At 49.3% G+C, this 18,706-nt stretch overlaps 1 protein-coding gene across 1 annotated transcript in view; it reads left to right on the top strand.

Annotated features, from left to right (window-relative positions):
- The window catches only part of a2m1 (alpha-2-macroglobulin 1), a 70,079-nt gene that overhangs the window by 39,764 nt on the left and 11,609 nt on the right, over positions 1-18,706 (top strand). The gene's annotated exons all lie outside the window — the stretch shown is intronic.

Raw genomic sequence — 18,706 nt, 5'->3', positions numbered from 1 at the left:
GCAGAGTATTTTACATGACAATATTGTATGTTTAGTCATGCAATATTGGTTTATGAAATGCATTAAAATACTACTGCAAGAGGGCTCATCTCACCAGATTGCATGTAATTGCCAACTTGACCTCATTCAAGTCTGACAGAAGATATTTACCAAGTTCAACTTTGAGGACATAATTTACAGTGAGAAAAAAGACAATGTCACTGCAGTACTCAACATATGAAATCATGTAATGTAATGTAATATTGCATTGTGTTGAGGGCTGCAACTCTTATTTCGATAGTCGATGATCTGCAAATTTTTCTTTGATTAGTCAACGATTATTTAAATAACTCTGATCTCTGCTGCCTTCAGCCAACAAGATTATGTATCGGAATTTCAGGAGCGGGACCACACCTCCAAACACGCTCCTTCCGGTTGTCATCCATATAGGTTCCCCCAGTTCTGCAAGCTGTTCATTCTCGTTTGCGTGCAAACAGGGTCCATTCCATCCGCTACATCCTCTTGTCTGCAGCACATCAGATGAACAACTACTCAAGCTCTGCGTTCATGGCTTTTCCTCCGGCAATCAAAGGAGTACACCGAACGTCACGGCGGCGCTTCCGAGAGACTGAATGCTGATGACCTTCTAGCAGTTTTCACTACGTCGATCCATCCAGTCATCTTATCTCCGCTAAATCCAGTTATGAAGTGACTTTGGATGCCAAACTCGCAGCTCCCCTCACGTCGCTCTGAAACAGGCCCACAGGCCGGGCGAGTTAGCCGAAAAGCTGACGGACATCAGCGCCGAACCCAGAAGCCACGCCGTACCGTACCCATGCTTCCAAACAAATCGCAGCTCCAACAGCAAAAGCTACAGTGTACTTCACTGCAAGCGCCAGGTAGCAGGGACGACTCAGTTCTGTGCTCCTTCCTCCTAACACCATTTAATGCAAGCTGGAAATCTGTCGCTAGCTACGTGCTCTACTGTTTCTCCATCACCATGATGTTTTCTATCACTCCTTTCGCTAAATGCTCAAGCAAGTTGGCACTGGGATGCCCGGTTCTTCCCTATCCACCATTCGCTGATGATTCAAGATGGCGCCGAGTATGGCAGCCTTGTCGCGAGCTCCCCCAAGCAACAGCTTTTTTCTGTGTTTAATTTTACTTTTCCTTTATTTTTTCACGAGCAGCACTTGTCTCCTTGTGTACGACCGACAAACCTTACTGGACATAAAAGACGGTCTTTCTTATAACTTTCCGGAGTTCAAGTTTTGCAACACGGACGCTCCGTTTGCAGACCCCCCATTCATCTCACCTGAGACGCCTTTGTTCTCTGGCCCTGGAGGCCGCAAACGCCGACGCAGAGGGAGAAGATCTGGCGTTCTGGTTCGACTGAGACGGCGCACTAACAGACCACCGTTACCCAGTTTATTACTGGCTAATGTGCAGTCTCTGGAGAACAAGCTGTGCGAGCTTCGGGCACGGATCTCATTCCAGCGAGAGATGCGGGACTGCTGCGTGATCTGCCTCACAGAAACCTGGCTATCGGACAAAGTACCGGACTCCGCAATACAACTACCGGGGTTCTCTGTGCACCGCGCGGACAGGTCACAGGATCTTACTGGGAAAAGCAGAGGCGGTGGTGTGTGTGTTTCATGATCAACAACAGCTGGTGTGATTATGCGAACGTGCACCCGGTCAAATCCTTCTGCTCACCGGACCTGGAGTACCTGATGATTAAGTGCCGGCCATTCTGGCTACCGAGGGAATTTACAGCAGTGATTATTACGGCTGTTTACATTCCCCCACAAGCCGACACTGGGAAATGCGTGGGACACTTATCAGGAAATGCGTGGAAGATGTCGTCCCATCCAGAACAGTTAAATCCTTCCCAAATCAAAAACCCTGGATTAACGGAGATGTTCGCGCGGCACTGGCGGCACGGAGCACCGCCTTTGCCTCCGCAAACACATCGGACTACAAACACGCACATTACCAACTCCGGAAGACGATCAAAGCAGCCAAACGTGAGTACAGGGACAGGGTGGAGCAACAGTTTGACGACCCTCGGAGGATGTGGCAGGGACTAAACACGATCACAGACTTTAGAGGGAAAACCAGCACACCGCAGACCACGGCCTCTCTGTGTGAGGATCTAAACGTATTCTACGCTAGATTCGACACAGCGAACACCATGAGACCGGACAGTGTGCGCACCGCGGATGACGTCAGTGCGCACACTGTGTCTGAGGAGGATGTGCGGAAGTGCTTCAGGAAGGTGAACGCACGCAAAGCTACTGGTCCGGACGGGATTCCCGGCCGCGTCCTCAAGTCATGCGCGGCTCAGCTGGCTGGAGTGTTCACGCACATCTTCAACCTTTCCCTCTCTCTGTCTGTAGTCCCAGCCTGCTTCAAAATGGCCACCATCGTCCCTGTACCCAAATCCTCCACCATCTCCTCATTGAACGACTGGCGACCTGTAGCCCTGACCCCCATCGTAAGCAAATGCTTCGAGAAGCTGGTCAGGGACTTCATCTGCTCTGCACTACCCGACTCACTGGACCCTCTACAGTTTGCATACCGCCACAACAGGTCCACTGATGATGCCATAGCCCTGACACTACATACTGCCCTGTCACACCTGGAGAAGAGAGACACGTATGTGAGAATGCTGTTCGTAGATTACAGCTCAGCATTCAATACCATCGTTCCCTCGAAGCTGGACAGGAAACTGCAGGATCTAGGACTGAGCAGCTCCCTCTGCAGCTGGATCCTTAGCTTCCTGTCTGACAGACGCCAAGTGGTCAGACTGGGCAGCATCACCTCATCCCCCATCACACTGAACACTGGTGCTCCACAGGGGTGTGTACTGAGCCCTCTCCTGTACTCACTCTACACCTACGACTGCACGGCCACTAACAACTCCAACATCATTGTGAAGTTTGCGGACGACACTACAGTGGTGGGTCTTATCACCAACGGTGATGAGACGGCTTACAGGGAGGAGGTCAGCGCCCTGACCCACTGGTGTCAAGACAACCATCTCACCCTCAACGTCGCAAAGACAAAGGAGTTGATAGTGGACTTCCGGAGGTGCAGAGAAGTACACACCCCCATCACCATCAACGACGCTGCTGTGGAGAGAGTGAGCAGCTTCCGGTTCCTTGGCGTACACCTGGCTGAGGATCTTACGTGGTCAGTACACACAAACAAAACAGTGAAGAAGGCGCAGCAGCGCCTCTTCTTTCTCAGGAGACTGAAAAGATTCGGCATGAGCCCCCGCATCCTCAGGACCTTCTATCACTGTGCCATTGAGAGCATCCTCACTGGATGCATCACCACCTGGTATGGCAACAGCACCGCCTACAACTGCAAAGCTCTCCAGCGAGTAGTGCGGTGCTCTGAACGGATAATTGGAGGTGAGCTTCCCTCCCTCCAAGACATCTACAGGAAGCGGTGCCTGAGGAAAGCGGGGAGGATCATCAAGGACTCCAGTCACCCCAGCCATAAACTGTTCAGACTGCTTCCATCAGGAAGGAGGTTCTGCAGCATCCGGTCCCGTACCAGCAGACTGAGAGACAGCTTCTTCCATCAGGCCATCAGACTGCTGAACACGTCATAGACACCTCAGCTTCACTACTGGAACTTCAACATTATGCACTCCATACTGTACAGTAATGCCACTGTTTTGCACATGTCTCACTCTGTATATTTTATTTTATATATTTTATTTATTGTTTACTCTATTTAATTTGTAAAATATGTGTACACACACACACACACACACACACACACACGTAGAAAAATATTTAGTATACACATCCAGAAATGCATACACTATTGTGACGGAGTGACCCGTCTCAAGGCAGAGTCCGCTGAGTATGGCACCGCCACCATTAGATCGCCACCATTAGTTCGATTTGGCGCCCGGGGCGGCGTATCTTTCTGACGACCGAGTAGAGGAATAAAAGGGGTGAGGAGCAAGTTGTGAGCCGCATCGGGGGTGGCTAGATTTTGGTTCCCACTTACTTGTTAAGGGCGTCGGTCGGGGAGACGTGCGGGGGATCGCCAATAGTGCAGGGTGACGCAAGCCGATGGTATGGGGGTGTGGGGTTTAAATAATGAGTTCACGTGTGTCTGGACCGTCATGAGAATGGCCTCATTACGTGGGCCGTTAATGTGTATATGAAGTCGGGTAGACTTCTGGGAAATAGTTGAGAGCCTGTATCAATGTATATGTTTTGGGAGTGTATAATGAAAAAGAAATTCTGGGGGAGGGAGACGGGGATTAAAGTTAGAATAAAGAATTGGTGGTGACGCCAAGGGGGAGGGGTTACGGGATATAAGAGACGGCGAGCCGGATATGAAGGGGGTGTGTGTTGTAACATACAGGCTGTGTAGCGCGGATCTCAGTTTTATGTCTTTGCAACCATCTTTTTATGCACTGGGGAGGCCGTTTCAAATAAAGTATCCACACTAATACCTTACCGACTACGCCTGTGTTTGTCCGGGAGAGGTCTGGAAGGGGACCCCATGACATATGGTGTCAGAAGTGGGATGGCTAGTCGGAAGAGGAAAACGCGCCTCCCAGCGAAGCGCACAGGGCTGCGGTCCCAGCAGCATGAGCTTCCGGGGGGAGAAGACAGCAGAGGAGCTGGCGTGGGACACAGTGCCGGCGTCGTCTTCTTCAGCAGAGGAGGAGGAGATTTCCGGCAGGATTGGTCCGGAGTTGCCTACAACCTCGACCGCAGCACGTGATGGAGAACTGATTGCGATGATGAGGGACTTCCTGGCGGGACAGCAAAGGAGAGAGACGGTGTTATTGGCTGAACTCAGGGGGCTGAGGACCGTTCCCTCTCCTAATGCGCTGTTGCCGGCGGATTCAGCTAGTCAGCAGAGCTCAGGGCAAGTGTTAGCGGGAGCTAGCACTACGGCCGCTACGGCTACACCGAGCACGGTAACAGCGAGTAGGCCCAGGATGGTGCTGCCTACCCCGGCCCGGCAGCGAGAATACCGGCCGTCGTTACTGGAGGAACCGGCTCGCCAGTCCCTGGCAACGACAAGCAGCCTCGACCAGACGGGCGGAGAGTGGAGGCGATCGGAGGGGCCAAAGATTCCACCGTACCAGATGGGGGAAGATATTGAGAACTATTTGTTGCGCTTTGAGCGGGTGGCCAGAACCTGGAGATGGCTGGAGAATGAATGGGCCTGTCGGCTAGTTCCGTTGCTAGCGGGGAAGGCGTTGGAGGCCTATACCGCAATGGATGAAGAAAGAGCCCACTGTTATGAGGATTTAAAAGCTGCCTTGTTAGTTAAATTTGACATTTCCCCGGAGACGTATCGGCAGCGGTTTCGCTCTAATATTATTCCACCTGGGGAGAGCCCCACCGAGACGTACTACCGGCTGAAAGGACTGTACCGGCGCTGGCTTCGACCAGAGCAGCATACGAAGGACGAGATGGGAGAAGCGATTATTTTGGAGCAGCTAATTCGAGTTCTTCCAGGGGAGGTGAGGACCTGGGTGAGGGAGCATGAGCCCGCGGACGGACTGGCCGCAGCCAAGTTGGTGACGCAGTATTTCAATGCGCGGAGAGGAGCGGCCCCGGTCCGCTCAGCTGGGACGTCACAGCGATCGTCCCCGCAATCCGCGGGTCTGCCGAAGCGGGAGAGTAACCCCGAGCCATCCGGGGCCCCCAAGGTATCCACTCTACGAGGAGCGGGTAAGGACTTTCTTTGTTATTACTGCCAGCAGCCAGGCCATAAAGCCTCGGTGTGCCCCATCCGGAAGGCCAAAGTCACTGGGGCCTGCTATGCACCTCGGCTGGAGGCGGAACCAACAAAGGTCCAGCCAGCTGAGGGGCAACGCTATAAAACTGTAATGGTAAATGGGCAGCGGGTTACTGCTTTGCTGGACACTGGTAGTTTTATGTCATTAATTAAGCAAAGCTTGGTACCAGTGAACTGTGTGGACTATAGTCGACAAGAAGAAGTGTTATGTGTGCATGGTGACAAACATCCCTACCCAAAGGTGGAAATAACAGTGACTATTAATGACCAGCCATATTTATTGTCTGTTGGGGTGGTACAGAATTTGCCGGTAGAGGTTATTCTGGGGATGGATGTGCCTGTGCTTATGGATTTGTTGCAAGAAAAAGAAGAGCGGGACACAGAGACAAAAGGGAGGGAAACGGGGAATGTTCAAATGAAGGTGTTAGGCCCAGTGGTCACTAGGGCCCAGGCGAAGGCGGGATGCCAACCCCTGCCAGACTTGGACAGTAGTCTGTGCGAGGGTGGCACGAAAGGGCCGAGAAAATCTCGTCGCCAACGCCGCTTTGAGAAGCAGCTATGGTCCCAGGGACCGGGCAATAAGAACATGAAATGGGATGTACCTGAAAATATTTCTGTGTTGCAAAGGGAGGATGAGACGTTGGAAGTGTTGTTTGCTAATGTGCCTGAAGGGGGAACAGGGAAATGGGGAGGAAAAGAGAAGTTTGTGGTTGAGAAAAATGTGTTGTATGCAGTTGATGGGGACCACCAGCGGCTTGTGATCCCTGCTAGTTGTAGACCTCTCATTCTGCATTTAGCTCATACCCTCCCCTGGGCAGGCCATTTGGGTCGCCAAAAAACCTATTTACGGGTTAGTACGCGTTTCTTTTGGCCGTCAATGTATACGGATGTACAGAAGTACTGTCGTGCATGCCCTGTGTGTCAGAAAACTTGCCCAGCGCGCAAATCGGATTGGGCTCTGCTACAACCCTTGCCGGTCATCTCTATCCCCTTCTGTAGGGTAGCTATGGACATTGTGGGTCCGTTAGTAAAAAGTGGTCGGGGTTATCAGTACATATTGGTGGTGTGTGATTACGCGACCCGTTTCCCAGAGGCGTTTCCGTTGCGAGCGATCACAGCCCCTAATGTTCTGCGCGCACTGATACAGTTGTTTTCTCGGGTGGGGATACCTGATGAGATTTTGACCGACCAAGGGACTAACTTTACGTCGAAGTTAATGCAGCTCTTCCACACTCAGTTAGGCGTTTCGGCCATCAAGACGTCACCGTACCATCCACAGACAGATGGGTTGGTGGAGAGGTTTAATCAGACTCTCAAACGGATGTTACAGAAGTTTGTGTCAGACACGGGAAAAGATTGGGACCAGTGGTTACCCTTTCTTTTGTTCGTGTATAGAGAGGTTCCACAGGCGTCCACGGGGTTCTCCCCCTTTGAGTTACTCTATGGGTGGGAGGTACAGGGGCCGCTTGATCTCGTTCGAAAGGGGTGGGAGTCTTCGACCGTGGCTCCAAATGAGAAAGGGGTGGTGCAGTTTGTGCTGGAGATGAGAGAGCGGTTGGAGCGGTACCAGGCCGAAGCCAATCTGCGGGATGCTCAACGAAGCCAGAAGATCTGGTATGACCAACAGGCCCGGCAACGTGAGTTTCAGCCCGGACAAAAGGTGCTGTTACTTCTCCCTTCTTCCAACAGTAAACTGCTGGCGAAATGGCAAGGGCCCTATATCGTGCTTCGCCGAATGGGACCAGTGACGTATGAGATCCATCATCCGGGAAAAAAGAAACCGAAACAAACCTACCATGTGAACCTCCTGAAGGAATGGGTGGAGCAGCCCCGTCCGGCTCCGAGGGAGGCACTGATGGCCAGGGTGGTGCAAGGAGGAGGACAGAGTGAACCTGAGCAGGCTACGGATCCAAGGTCTCTGGTATTGACTCATCTGACCTCACAGCAGGCTGCGGAGCTACTGAAAATTCTGCAGGAGACGCCTTCGCTGTGTTCCGTTAACCCAGGTCGGACTACCTTGGTTGAACACGTGATCCGGCTAAAAGAGGGACAGCCCATCCGGCAACGGCCCTATCGGGTTCCGCAACACTTGGTGGAGAAGCTGCGACAGGAGGTGGAGAAGATGCTGGAGCTTGGAGTGATCGAGCCGTCCTGCTCCGAATGGTGCAGCCCGGTGGTCATTATCTTCAAAAAGGATGGCTCTTTACGCATCTGCATCGACTTTCGAAAGCTAAATGCCATCTCCGAGTTTGATGCGTACCCCATGCCGCGAATTGAGGATTTACTGGAGAAGATTGGGGCTGCCCAGTATATCACCACTTTGGACTTGTGCAAAGGCTACTGGCAGGTGCCACTGGAGGAGACGTCGAGGCCGTACACTGCTTTCAGGACCCCTGCCGGGCTCTTCCAGTTTACCGTGATGCCCTTTGGCCTACATGGGGCACCGGCTACCTTCCAAAGGCTGATGGACAAGTTGTTACAGGGCTGTGACGGTTATAGCGCCGCCTACCTGGATGATGTCGTCATCTTCAGCCACACGTGGGAGGAGCATATGCAGCATCTGTCGGAGGTCTTGGGAAGAATTCATAAGGCCGGGCTGACTCTGAACCCCTCGAAGTGTGAATGGGCGCGGCAGGAGACTCGCTACTTGGGCTACCAGGTGGGACGAGGAGAGGTGCGACCGCAGCTGGATAAGGTGGAAGCTATCCAGAATTGTCCTCGGCCTCGCACCAAGAAGGAGGTGCGGGCTTTCCTGGGACTGGTTGGTTGGTACCGAAGGTTTGTGCCCCAGTTTGCAACAATGGCGGCGCCGCTGACAACATTACTGGGGAAAAACCAACGAAATCCGGTCATATGGACCGCAGCATGTGAACAGGCGTTCCAGGGACTGAAAACTTGCCTGTGTTCGACCCCCGTGCTCTGGAGTCCGGACTTTAAGAAGCAGTTTTTGGTCCAGGTGGATGCCTCCAAGAGCGGCCTGGGAGCCGTGTTGGTTCAAGGGGACCCGGGCGAGGAGCACCCGATCCTATATCTGAGCCGCAAGCTGCTGCCGCGGGAGACCAATTACTCGACGGTGGAGAAGGAGGCTCTGGCGATTAAGTGGGCGCTGGAGAAACTCCGGTATTACTTACTGGGAAGAGAGTTTGTGTTGGAGACTGATCATCGGGCGCTTACCTGGATCCAGTCCATGAAGGATCATAATAGCCGACTTACACGCTGGTACCTCTCACTGCAACCTTTCAGGTTCGCCATCCGGCACAGACCAGGTACACTCAATGTGGTGGCGGATTACCTCTCTAGGTTGCCGCACATCGCCAACCTCCGGGGGGAAGGGGATGATGTGACGGAGTGACCCGTCTCAAGGCAGAGTCCGCTGAGTATGGCACCGCCACCATTAGATCGCCACCATTAGTTCGATTTGGCGCCCGGGGCGGCGTATCTTTCTGACGACCGAGTAGAGGAATAAAAGGGGTGAGGAGCCAGTTGTGAGCCGCATCGGGGGTGGCTAGATTTTGGTTCCCACTTACTTGTTAAGGGCGTCGGTCGGGGAGACGTGCGGGGGATCGCCAATCGTGCAGGGTGACGCAAGCCGATGGTATGGGGGTGTGGGGTTTAAATAATGAGTTCACGTGTGTCTGGACCGTCATGAGAATGGCCTCATTACGTGGGCCGTTAATGTGTATATGAAGTCGGGTAGACTTCTGGGAAATAGTTGAGAGCCTGTATCAATGTATATGTTTTGGGAGTGTATAATGAAAAAGAAATTCTGGGGGAGGGAGACGGGGATTAAAGTTAGAATAAAGAATTGGTGGTGACGCCAAGGGGGAGGGGTTACGGGATATAAGAGACGGCGAGCCGGATATGAAGGGGGTGTGTGTTGTAACATACAGGCTGTGTAGCGCGGATCTCAGTTTTATGTCTTTGCAACCATCTTTTTATGCACTGGGGAGGCCGTTTCAAATAAAGTATCCACACTAATACCTTACCGACTACGCCTGTGTTTGTCCGGGAGAGGTCTGGAAGGGGACCCCGTGACAACTATTATATATTGTACATATATTTATTAGTTTCAGATGTAGCCATTCTTGTATTTTGCTTGTTTACATTATTGTATTTTGCACAACTCTGTTGCTTGTGAAGCTCGCACACAAGAATTTCACTCACATGTGCTGTACCAATGTACCTGCACATGTGATGTGACAATAAAAGTGATTTGATTTGATTTGATTCGCAAACACAGCAGCAAGCCAGTTCTCCATTTCTCCGTTGCAAATGCAGCACCGAGTTGCCAGGTTCCCAGCGACTCAACCCTCCTTCACAAATTCTGCAGCTAACCTCGGCACCGGGTTGCCAGGTTCCTTCGTTCTCATACGCAAAAGCAGCAGCAAGCTTTTCGACCATCAGATTGCCAGTTTCTCAGCATAGCTTAAAAAAAAAAGTACTCCATCCCTCCGTAGCAAATGCAGCATGCTTTGGCACAGAGTTGCCAGGTTCTCAGCCACTCATTCCTCCTCTGCTAAACTCTGCAGCAAATGTAGGCACCGGGTTGCCAGGCTCCCAGCCTGTCATCCCTCCTTGGCTAAACTCTGCAGCATATGTCCACTCATCCCTCCTCTGCTAAACTCTGCAGCAAGCGTCGGCACAGAGTTGCCAGGTTCCCAGCCTCTCATCCCTGCTTCGCAAAATTCTGCAGCAAACCTAGGCACCGAGTTGCCAGGTTCCTTTATCCCTCATTCGCAAAAGCAGCAGCAAGCTTTTTGACCATGGGGTTTCCAGTTTCTCCGCATCGACAAAATAAATAAATAAAATTAAAAGGCACCGGGTTGCCAGGTTTTCCTTCACCCCTTCATAGCTTCCCTGAAATGCCAGTTTCTCAGCATCTATCATGGCAAAAAGCAGCAACGAATCCTTCTAGCCCAGGATACCAAGTTCTCATCTCTCATTTGCAAAATGGCCAGTTTCTCTGCATGAGGAAAAAAAAAAGGCACTGGGTTGCCAGGTTTTCCGCAGCCGCAAACCTTCTACCAATGCGTTGGCAGTTTCCGTTCCTCCATCCATCCATCACGAATTTCAGCAACATGCTTTCGTGGCACCAGGATGCTAGGTCCTTCCCTCATGTCCAATCGCAGCAGCAAGTTTTTCTATGAACAAGTCGCCAGTTTCCCTTTCCCGTATCCTATATTGGCAAAATGCAGCAGCATGCTTTTGGTACCGGGATGCCAGGTTCTCTTCCTCTATCCCTCCTATGCAAGTACAGTAGCACAGTAGCAAGGTTTGGCACCGGGATGCCAGATTATCTTCCTCTATCCCTCCTATGCAAGTACAGTAGCAAGCTTTGACACCGGGATGCCAGCTTCTCTTCCTATATCCCACCTTTGCAAATGCAATAGCAAAGAGATGCCTGGTTCTTCTTTATCCCTCATTCGCAAACTCAGCAGCAAGCTTTCTAACATAGAGTTGCCAGTTTCTCTGCATTTATCAAAGCAAAGCAGCAGTGAATCCTTCTAACGCTGGGATGCCAGCTTCTCCGCATCTAGCCCTCATATGCTAAGCGGCAGATGTTCCTTTCGGCACCAAAACGCCAGTCCTGTATTCCTCATTTGCAAATGCAGAAAACGCTCTTTGCACCGAGATGCCAGGTTCCGTTCCCTAAGCAGCTTACCCTTCCATTACTGGATTGGCAGGTTCCGCCATCAATCACTTGCCAAAAAAACCCCAAAACATTCCTTTCATCAGGATGCCAGTTTCTCTGTTTCGTCCAGTCTTCCACAAGATGTAGCAGCAAACTGTTCCGGCACCGAGATGCCAGTTTCTCTGCCATCTTTCCTGCCTTCGCAAAGCACCGGCGAACCTTCATGGCACTGGGATGCCAGGTTCTGTCCTCTATCGCTCCTTTTAAGACATCCAAACTGCGACGTGCGCATAATTCTTCATGGCGTCCCTTCACGTCCCTTCATGTGCTTTTACGAGCATTATCTAGCATCCACTTTCAACACAATCATTCAAGAACCGCTCTCTAAGCTGGCTCAGGGTTTCTGACCACGTCTAAACAGCTTATCATCTCCCATGAAGTTCAGTGGACTCGCACTCTGCTCTCTGACGATTATGGGGGTCATTATTATTGAAGATGACTTATAACCTCTAATCAGTCTTTCAATTCATCAACCCTCCCCAAGCTGTTGCTGTCACTTCTGTTTATTTCAGAAATAAGTACAGTAGTTGTCACTACCTTATCTGAAGTAATTAACCAGCCAAGCACCCCTTCTCTATCTTCTACTCAAAGACAAGCTCACGCAAGGTTTGCGAACCATCAAGCCTCACCTCAAATCTCCATATCCAGCATACTTCTATGTCAGAGCTTCAGTTCAAAGTTGAGCCATGTCGCTACCTGATCGAGGGTTCCCCTCATTCATCTATTAAGATTTCCATTGTTCGCAATTACCTTTGATCTCTTCTCCTGCCATTCCTTCCACTCCATGGAATCCTCGACTACCTTACTGAGTGCTTTGCAGCTTCGCTTGCCTGCCACCAATTATTTTCCTCTTCTTTGGGTGGCGAGGTCACTCAGCGTTCACTCTCACCAAAATGTCTTGTATTAGGTAAAAAAAATCTGCCATTTGGAACAAATGAAAATTCTCCAGTTTGAAGACGGACTGTCTAAAAGCAAGTTCCTACTGTATATCTCACTGAAATGTTACTCTGTAGCTGATTGTGCCTTGTTTTAACTGTAACGAGATACTTTGACTAGAAAAAAGACAAATGTACTTGGTAAGATTTGGAGTTTTTGCAGTGTGCCACCAGCTGTATGCCAAATTGTCTGGAATTTAGACTTGAGTGTTTTAGAAAACGTAAGACAGAACCAGGAAGGGTTAAGAAAATGCGATTTGACCAAGCACATGGATATAGGGTGATGCAGAGTTGAAATGGATGCAAGAAGAAAATGTCACTGATAACCTGCAGTCCAGTTGGAGACAGTTAGTAGGAAAGCTGTTTATAATTGTAGGGACTTACAACATTAAGCCCTTAGTCTTAATGTCCTAGACACCTACCTGTCCAAATAAATGGCCTGAGAGATTAGACTAGAAATTTGAGTTTGTTAACACGGACTGGCCGGGAGAAGTATGAACTAGGGCTGGGCGATATGGCCTAAAATTCATATCTCGATATTCTTTAGCTGGATGGCGATATACAATATATCTCGATATTTTTGTTAAGCCATAAAGTAAGAACAAAAAGAGAGTTCTTAGTCAAAGCTGTGTCCCAGATGTCACACAGGCACTTTTATTAATATACAGCGTAGATGTACATGAAAAAATTACTCAAAAATAAATTGAGCATTTATTAAATAATAATTCTCCATAAATAAAATAAAACAATGTTGTTTTTGTGCATAACAAAAAAGCTCACAACTGTGCAGTCAAAATTTAAACGAACAGACGCTGAGCATAATAACAAAGACAGATTTCACAGCTGCTCTGTTCACAACTTCTACTGCGTGACTGACAGCCTGGAGTTTGAAATCCGCTTCGTAACCGTGACTCTGAACAGGTGCCATTTGTGGTCCTTTTTTTTTTTTTTTTTCTTTTTTGGCCTGTCCCGTTTGGCTCTTTTGCATCAGAATTGTTGTCTAAAGGCAAAGAAAGATGCCCAACGGATTTACTTTACCAAATTGACCATCCCAGCCTCGCCGTAATGGTCCATTTGATTCACCTTTTATTGTTTATTTTATTTTCACTTACTGAACATGGGACAGACTTGACTGGGGGAAAGAAGGGGAGAAAGAAAGAGGGAAAGAGAAACAGCTGAGAAGAGGGACGGGGGAGAAGGGCAAAAACCAACAGAACGGGCAGAGAAAAAAAATGCATATATCAATCACCTGGGTCACCTGCTGAGAAAGAAAAAAAGAAAGCAAGCAGAAGAGAACAAGAGTAATAGAATAAACAACATCACAATGATATATGGGAATATGACAGTAAATACTAAATGTTAAACATTATTGTGCAGCACATAAGATCAACAGAACACAGTGTGCTTTGAGGTAGGAGCCAAAAAGGGTGTAGTTTGTGGGTGTGATCACCCGTGTGTACACCTGTGAGCATGGACGCGCTTGTTTTTAAAAGGTTCCTTCATGTAATGATCTGCTAGAGGGTGTGGGGGGGCCACAGCCCCGCCCTCCAGGGCATGAAGCAGGTATGGAGGAGATCAAAACTCCAGACATCCAGAGGCCCCCAGAACACAAGAGACCAAGGAAGACCAACAGAGGGGCAGCCGTGCCACTGTCCCAGAAAGAGCTGAGGAGAGTCCCAGATGAGGGCTCACTCAGCAGCCGCGGAGCAGAAGCCAGGGGGAGTTGCAGTGACGCGCCCGTGAGCTCCGCCGGCAGCCAGCCGTGCCTGAGTGACCGAGCCCCAGGCCGAGAGGCCGGGGGCACCCCACCTCCGAAGTGGCCCGAGCGAGCCCCAGTGAGCCGGTGTGTACCTGGACGCCCATCCCCGGACACAAAGAACCACCAACGCACCGATGTCTGAGGGAGTCCGCCACTGGCAGGGGAAGTGGTGGTAGGGGGAGATAGGCCTCCAAACCTTGGAGGGCCTGAGATGTCCCCAGAGAGGTGGCGTCTGATACCCAACCTGACATATAGACACAGACATACAGGCACACACAGACACAAACATCCATTCCCACCCTCATGCTCTCATATGCACTTACTCCACACTCAACCAACGTGGAGACAGACATAAAGAGACGCTGTACACACGATCACACTCCCCAAGCGTACTCTAAGCCCCGGGTCTAGGTACCCTTGCCCCTGGAGGGGGGGGAACTGCACCCAGACCCAGGTGGTGTTACCCTTTTCCCTGCGGTGGGGGGAGGCAGACCGCCCCGACTCCGCAGCAGCAGGGAGGCCCCACACTCCAGACCGCAGTCGGACGGCCAACTCCTCCTCCTGGCCCCCCCGCTCCAGCAGGTCGCAGAGAATGGGGGTGAGAGAAGACTCCAAACCTCCCTCCACCCGCTCATTGTAGTGTTGATGCATGTGTGTTCTAAGGTGCATTTAAAACCCAGGAGGGCATGGAGCTACCTGCCAGAGAGCAGCAGGTAAGCGCATAGTCCCTCCTGCTAGCCCTCAATGTCTACGTGTATTTAACCTTGAGAGGTGGGCAACGACGCCAGGGGTGGGGTGTACACCCTGATGGTACTTTGGATTCCGTGTATCGTGCCCACCCCCAAGATCCTATATGTATGTGTAATGAGAGTGTGAGTAATGTGAATGTCTAAGTTGTGGTCCTTATACACACACAGTACGGTAATATTACGTTGAAGCATAGTATGCATTACTCTGCAGGGCTCCTGACTACGGTAGCCGTAATGCTCCGACAATCCATCAAGCGGTGCAGCTTCGTAGCTTACCAAAGCATTTTTGACAGATTGCTGAGCGCCGTGTACCACATAAAATCGGTTCACGGTCAGTAAACACAACCAGAACTCATAGATAAGGCACACAGTCGATTTTTGAGAAAATGAAAGGATTTTAGTGCAAGGTTATAGTCCGAAAAATATGGTATACGAGTTTTGTAAGGTAGTTTGTTTCGAGGCAGGAGGCTGGAGACTTCGCAGTCTGGGATGCAGCACACAGTTTCACACACTCTTCATTTTGCTGTTGTAAATGGTGAAAATGCAAGTAATGCTAGCTGCATGGCATCAACATGTTAACGAGGTAACTGCTAATGCTAACCGCAACGCTAACGCGTTGACGCCGTGCAGCCCCACGCATGGGGCGATCCGCGGTAACTCATTAACGGAGATTTGTCGCGTTAATACAGTTATGCCATTAACGTCATTTTAACGAGAGTAACGCTGCAGCACTAAAATAGTAATCTCTACCGAGCAGCTCCTCTTTGATAGCTGCCGTGTCCGTCCTGTCGTTGCCTGCAGGTGAAGCGATGGGGGAGGGGGAGTTGTGTTCAGTGAAGGAGAGGCGAGACAGAGTAACGCAGCGTAGAGACAAAAGTGGACGAAAGAGAGGCAAACTTGTGGTTCCACAAGTATAGTAGACTATATCGATATAAACAATATTGTCACATCTCTTATCTCGTATAAAAATATATCGATATATTTAAAAACTCGATATATCGCCCAGTCCTAGTATGAACAGATCAGAAGCATATGGAGCCTGGATTTGGTGTTAAGTGGAGAAAATTCCAGCAAAAATTAGATGACTGCTATGTAGCATTAGAAAAGAGATGAATCATGGCTGTGTGTTCAGGGTAAGCTAAAGGGAATGGCACCAAGAGACAGTTGAAATCGGATTATTACCTTGCCGATATTTTGTTTCTTGTGCACACATTAAATACACATAGAAGGCCAGGGAAGGAGGAATTTGGGTGCCGTTGCTGAAGCTCTCACCCAAACTTGCCAACGGGAGTTGGAGTTGAGTTTTGCAGATGTGAAAACGGAAACAAGCTCTGGAAATTGTCTAATTGCGCAGTGCTGAGGCTAGAGCTCGTTTGGCATTGGTGAAGCGAGAACTGCTGGTTGGTAGAAGCCGGGCGTAATGTGGGATCAGTGAATTCTGCTTTTATACGAGTATTTCCAGGACGGCGAGGATGACGGAATCAGATTATGCTGCGGACAATCGAAATAATTGAAAGCAAGCAACGACATGAACGTGACAAGACGTGGACGAGATTGGACAAAGGCATCTGCAAAGGAGAAGGATGTAGAATGAGAGAGATTTAAAGTAAACGGCATTAATGCTGATTGTCCTGGAAAAGGTGATTGGACGAGACCAGTAATGACACAAACAGCTTGTCAGTGCGGGAAAGTGGGAGTGAGAAAGCTGAGATTTAGCCGGCAGCACCTGGGAGATGTCAGACCAAAGGTCTTTCTTATTGAACTTGCATATAAACTCTCTCAGTATGTGACAAAATTCTGATGTCAGTGAGTCTTATAGTTTACAGTCGATGTCATCGATCGTGTAGACTAATCTTCGCAGCGCTCGTCGTGGGCTGTCTGGTGTTTGTTTCGCTGCCTTTGTGAGGACACGGAGCAAACTGCCTCATCATAACCATTTAACCTTAAAACTCAGTCCTAATGCTGGAACCAATGAGAGCAAGCCAAAAGGCTCTTCTACAAAACATGATCACAGATGTGCACGATAGTTAGTTTATTTTTATCTAATCATAATTGTTCTCTTTGTTTTCTGGTTTCTTGTGATCGATGACGTCAGTCGCTCGCTCGTGTTTGGATGAGCTGATATCCATCATTTGTCCAAAGTTTGGTGAACACACGCAGCAACGACGCACACATGTTCACGGAGTCCTTTCAGCCTCCTTTTCAAAGCACCAAACGCTTTATTTGTATTATTTAATTTATATATAAACTCTCCAAACTGAATCTCCAAACGGTGATTCAGTTCATCTGGATGAAGCGTTTTGTGGGAGAAACGTTTCGTCATCATCAGGTGACTTCTTCAGTCTCAGCTGACTGCAGGCTTCAGTCTTATAAACAGCACATTGATTTACTTACCTGGATGATTGAGCATCAAGACATAACAAACTGAAGTAAAACTGTTGTGTAAATATTTTGTAAACAGTTCTAATCTCAGCCTCTGTCTCAACTGTGTTTACTTTGCATCTGCACGGCAACAACATTGTGATGACCTATAAATACTGACATAACAAAGAAGACATTGGTGCTGCGGTTGCATCAGCACTTATAGAAGCATTCAAACATTTATCCAGAGCTTTGCTGTTGAACTGAATATTTTCAGCTCAATTCGAACACTTGATGTGACGAGAACACAAAGCACACGCAGTGGGAGGTAGACGTGTGCACGCACGCACACGCGCGCTGCATGTCCTCTCTGGTGTTTGGCACCAGCAAGCGTCCTAATAATTTACTTTATGAGGAACCTGCCAGAAAATATTAATATTTTCATTTAATGGGCTTAAAGCACAGTGCCTCAGGGGATTTAACAAATCTACTGCTGTTTTGAAAGGGTGCTGGGCAGTTTGGCACTTGGTGTGTGTGTGGGTGTGTTTTTGAGAAACTAGGCCTCTCAAGTGTTCAGTTACATTAGAATTTCAGAAGAAAACTGGATGAAAATTGTCCAAATCACTTAAAATAACAACAGTTTCTGTGAATGCGTTGATGTAAAACCTTCACCCAAGCGTCGACGCTGCAGTCCTCCACATGTTTATATGAACAAACAGCACCATGTGAAAGGAGTTTCCTATGGAGACAAAGTCACACAGAATTATCACCGCATCCTGCACCTCCCTCAGTGTGACAGCTTTTAAGCCTCTTACCTCCTGGTTTCTTTTTGTTTTTGGTTCTGTGGCTTTCAGACTCGTCTCATCAGCTCTGCTGTCACACAGAGCAGAAAGCTTCACTATAAACACTCTGATAAACCAGCTGTAGCCACCTGCAGACATGTTGAGACCAGCACATCTGTATACAGGAACATGACCAAATGACTCGTGTGTGGGATGTGTCCTGCTGTGAAATGGACGTAGCCACCACAGAGACGCCCAACAGTTGGCAAAGTCTTGACCTTTGCGTTCTCTCTGCGGCCGGTCCTACCATTTTATTTTCAGCCGTAAAACACTGATAGGGTATTGTTGTCACCCCTGCTACAGACGTACTACCAATCTTAGACAAGTTTGAATCCCAGTGACCTCGACATCAAGGTCAGAGGTAAAGTTCCTGAAGTTCTTGGGAATGCAGCGATTCATACCATGGCTGTATCAAACTGGGAGGCTGACAGGTAGCACTGGGGGCCACCAGTATGTCTGTCATACATGCACACACGTTCTGACTGGACTGCACAAGGTGTGCCCTATAAAGCATGCCTTGCTTTAATTGTCTCTCTGGTCACCAATGGGGACCATTACTCAAAAAACAAACATCAGACTGTTTTCACTTTATTTAACAATAA

This window comes from Mchenga conophoros, linkage group LG14 (assembly GCF_057382185.1).
Source record: "Mchenga conophoros isolate Kocher_MC1m ecotype Shallow Benthic linkage group LG14, M_conophoros_male_GT1.1, whole genome shotgun sequence".
Lineage (NCBI taxonomy): Eukaryota > Metazoa > Chordata > Actinopteri > Cichliformes > Cichlidae > Mchenga > Mchenga conophoros.
Note: the sequence above shows the minus strand (reverse complement) of the source record. Positions and strands in the feature narration are given on the sequence as shown.